Here is a 4,618-nt window from a genome sequence, read left to right as displayed (position 1 = left end):
CTCACTGCAACCTCTCCACCTCCTGGGTTCAAGCCATTCTCCTGCCTCAGCCTCTTAAGTAGCTGGGATTACAGGCACTCACCACCACGCCCAGCTAATTTTTTGTATTTTTAGTAGAGACAGTGTTTCACCATGTTGGCCAGGCTGGTCTCGAACTCCTGACCTCAGAGGATCTGCTCGCCTCGGCCTCCCGAAGTGCTGGGATTACAGGCATAAGCCACTGCGCCTGGCTGAATTATGCCCTCTTAAGTGTGATCATTTAACCTTGTCTCCCTAACTGGGCTGTGGCTTCCAGAGAACAAGGGCCATGACTGTTTTCTTCATCGCTGTATCCCTAACATTTAACATATCAGGTCAATGTATCAACAAATGTTTATTGAAAGAAAGACATGACAGTAACATTGTTTATGAAATTTTGAAAAGCAAGTGCTCTCTGATACTAACTACAACCATTTTCTTTAAACGTAGGTCCTGTTTGCAGTATCATACATGATCACCAAACTGCTGCTAGAATGCTCACACCTGTTACTGCAAATTCAAAACCCAGGAAAGCCTTCTCCCGGGAATTTACTGTAGGTCAGGGTTGGGCTGCCTGGTACCACGCTGCACCCACAATTGGCAGGTTCAACAACACAGGAGCCTTTCCCGAGACCATCTGCCCTGAACACTTTGTCTCCATGCTTGACATACCTGGATCCCCCGCTGAGGTCACTTCCAATGCTCTTACCAACGAGGAGCAGGAAAATAGTGGTTGCTGCATGTTTTCAGTCAATCGTCAGGGGATATTTCTCATTTTCTGTTGAAACCTTGGGGAAAACTAACATAATGTGCCTTAAAAGGACAAAGGTCATTCGATGCTTACCACACTCCTAGAAACCTGGGCTAACCCAGCCAGGGACTCCAATGCTTTTCTGCTAGCTACGGGGCCTCCCTACAGCTCCTTATTCCAATTCCGGTGGCTGTGTGCGGACCAAGTTCTCTTTTGTCGCCTCCCGTCCAAGCCTTAGTTGCGATGGGAGGAGCCGTCCCTGAAGTCCCGGGCGCCGTGGAGGGGCTCTGGTCTCTGGGTCTCTGGTCACCCGGTCAGTGCCTCCAGTCCCCCGGCAGAGCTCCGTTATCGTCCCGGGGCGGGCCCAGCTCCGCAGGCTACGGCCGGTGGCGGCGGAACTGTGGCCAGGGCTGCCCTGAGTCATCCTGCGGGCCGCGAGTAGACGACCACCAGGAGGCGAGAGTGGGTTTCCCCTCCAACAGGACAAAGCACATGTCTCCAGTTCCTTCCTACTCCCCTGGGCGGAAGTAGCTCCGCCAGCAACTTCCGACCGGAAGTGCGACTTATCATAGAGACAGCAGCTAGAGGGTCGCCCTGACATTGGCTCTGGGTCCTCCAAGGCAGACTTAAAGGGGTCGCACCCCACGGGATGTAATTAATGGGGACTAGAGACTGGGCCAAAGGAGAGGGCCCTGGAGGGAGGGAATCAGAAGGAACATCCCAATTCTTGAAAGCCCGCTGGGTGTCTGGAGCCGTGAAAGCATTATCTGTCTACTCCTCATGCAACCCTCTGAATTAAGTGCAAAGACCACTCTTGTCTTGCGGATGAGAAAACGGGCGCTGCGGCATTGCTTGGTTACTTTCCCAAGCACAGCCGGCCAGGAAGTGGCAGAGCTGGGTTCACACCTAAGTCATTTCTGCTCCAAACCCAATGCCCTTTCCACCACCCCAGGTGGCAGGAAGGAGAGAGCTTAAGAGCAGAGGGGCTACGTGAAGATGCAGGCTGTCCTGGCCTATTGGGATAACTCCTGGAAAGCCTATTGCTCCAAAAGACCTGGTCGATTCCCTACAGTTCAGTGTCTGTGGGCAGAGGAGGCAAGGAACAGGAATCTTGCTCTGAGTCTAATCCCACAACCAAAGAAGAATTGCTGAACCTTGTGTCAGAGGTGTTTGAACCAGAGCAACTCCATCTTGAATAGGGGCTGGGTAAAATAAGGCTGAGACCTACTGGGCTGCATTCCTAGTTCATGCAGGTCATAAAGACCTTGCTGATCAAACAGGCTGCAGTAAAGAAGACGGCCAAAACCAAGATGGCTATGAGAGTGACCTCTGGTTGTCCTCACTGCTACACGCCCACCAGCGCCGTAACAGTTTACAAATGCCATGGCAACGTCAGTAAGCTACCCTACATGGTCTAAAAAGGGGAGGCATGAATAATCCATGCCCTGTTTAACATATCACCAAGAAATAACCATTAAAAAAAAAAAAAAAAAAAAAAGGCCGGGTACACTTTGGGAGGCCGAGGCAGATGAACCACTTGAGGTCGGGGAGTTCAAAACCAGTAAGACCAACAGGAGTTAGAAACTAACCTGACCAACCTGGTGAAACCCCATCTGTACTAAAAATACAAAATTAGCCAGGCATGATGGTGCGCACCTGTAATCCCAGCTACTTGGGAGGCTGAGGCAGGAGAATTGCTTGAACCCAGGAAGGGGAGGTGGCAGTGAGCCAAGATCGCGTCACTGTGGCCGGGCACAGTGGCTCACGCCTGTAATCCCAGCACTTTGGGAGGTCAAGGTGGGCGGATCACTTGAGTAAGGGAGTTCAAGACCAGCCTGACCAACATGGAGAAACCCCGTCTCTACTAAAAATACAAAAAATTAGGCGGGCATGGTGGTGCATGCCTGTAATTCCAGCTACTCAGGAGGCTGAGGCAGGAGAATTGCTTGAACCGGGGAGGCGGAGGTTGTGGTAAGCTGAGATCGCACCATTGCACTCCAGCCTGGGGAACAAGAGGGAAATTCCGTCTGAAAAATATAAAATAAAATAAGGATCGTGCTGTGGGGAAAAGAAAAATCAGACTGTTACTGTGTCTATATAGAAAGTAGTAGACATAAGAGACTCCATTTTGTTCTGTATTTGAGATGCTGTTAGTCTGTGACCCTACCCCCAACCTTGTCCTTGCAAGAGCTATGTGCTGTGGTGACTCAAGGTTTAAAGGATTTTGGGCTGTGCAGGGTGTGCTTTGTTAAACAAGTGCCTGAAGGCAGTATGCTGGTTAAAAGTCATCACCATTCTCTTAATCTCAAGTACCCAGGGACACATACACTGCCAAAGGTCGCAGGGACCTCTGCCTAAGAAAGCTAGGTATTGTCCAAGGTTTCTCGCCATGTGATAGTCTGAAATATGGCCTCGTGGGAAGAGAAAGACCTGATCGTCCCCCAGCCTGACACCCGTGAAGGATCTGTGCTGAGGAGGGCTAGTGTAAGAGGAAAGAAGCGTCTTGGTGGTTGAGATAGAGAAAAGCATCTGTCTCCTGCCCGTCCCTGGGCAATGGAACATCTCAGTGTAAAACCCGATTGTAAAGGAGAAAACCGCCTTAGGGCGAAAGGTGGGACGTGCTAGCGCAATGCTGCTCTTTATGCACTAAAAAGGTTTATGGAGATGTTTACATATGCATATCAAGGTACAGCACTTTTCCTTAAACTTATGTCACAGAGATCTTTATTCATATATCTTACTGCTGACTTTCTCCTTATGATGATCTTATTATCCTGCTACTTCCCTTTTTCTAAGATGGTAAAGATAATTGTCAATAAATACTAAGGGAACTCAGAGACTGGTGCAGGACTCTGTGTGCTGAGCACCGATCCCCTGGGCCCACTTTTTCTTTCTCTATACTTTGTCTCTGTGTCTCATTTCTTTTCTCAAGTCTCTCGTTCCACCTAATGAGAAACGCCCACAGGTGTGGAGGGGCAGGCCACCCCTTCATCGTGCCACTGCACTCCGGCTTGGGCGACAGAGTTACAGTCTGTCTCAAAAAAAAAAAAAAAAAAAAAAAAAAAAAAAGAAGAAGAAGAAGAAGAAGAAGTTAGAAGAAGAAGAAGAAGAAGTTACCGGGCCTGGGAAAAGTGGAAGTGGAGAATGAGGAATTATTGCTTAATGTATAGAGTTTCTGTTTGGGATGATGAAGTTTTGGAAATAGTGGTGATAGTTGCACATTGTGAATATAATTAATGCCACAGACTATACCTTTAAAATAGTTAGAATGGTAAATTTTATATTATGTATATTTTATCACAATAAATTTTTTCTCCTGTTTTTTTGTTTTGTTTTGTTTTGTTTTGAGACGGGGGTCTCACTGTCACTCAGGCTGGAGTGCAGTGATAGGATCACAGCTTACTGCAGCCTTGACCTCCTGGGCTCAAGGGATCCTGTCTCATCAGCCTCCTGAGTAGCTGGGACTACAGGTGCGTACCACCACACCCAACTAGTTTTTATAATTATCATTTTTTGTAAATATGGGGTCTCACTCTGTTGCCCAGGCTGGTCTCAAACTCCTAGTTTCATGTGAATTCCAGCCTCCCAAAGTGCTGGGATTACAGGTGTAAGTCACTGCTCATGGCCTACATTCACCAACTTTTTGATATGAAGTGAAAGCCTTTTATTTTCAGCATGAATCTCTCTTTGTCGGGAGGTCTTAAAGTCACCTGTAAAATAACGCAAGAGCAAATTTGTCTGGATTTTTATGACCTCGCCTTCTTCGCAATCTCTTTGAGTTGTCTAACATTCAACAATACATACCGTTAGCTTTATCAACTCGGAAATATTCAACTTAAATTTTTGTTT

At 47.7% G+C, this 4,618-nt stretch overlaps 1 non-coding gene across 1 annotated transcript; it reads right to left on the bottom strand.

The window, feature by feature from the left end:
- Positions 1–469: 469 nt before the first annotated feature.
- LOC123569625 (small Cajal body-specific RNA 16) lies at positions 470–655 on the bottom strand. Its single transcript, XR_006693440.1, has one exon.
- Positions 656–4,618: the final 3,963 nt, after the last annotated feature.

The sequence above is a fragment of the Macaca fascicularis genome, chromosome 16, assembly GCF_037993035.2.
Source record: "Macaca fascicularis isolate 582-1 chromosome 16, T2T-MFA8v1.1".
Classification (NCBI taxonomy): Eukaryota; Metazoa; Chordata; class Mammalia; order Primates; family Cercopithecidae; genus Macaca; species Macaca fascicularis.
This window is presented reverse-complemented; position numbering and strand designations above follow the sequence as displayed.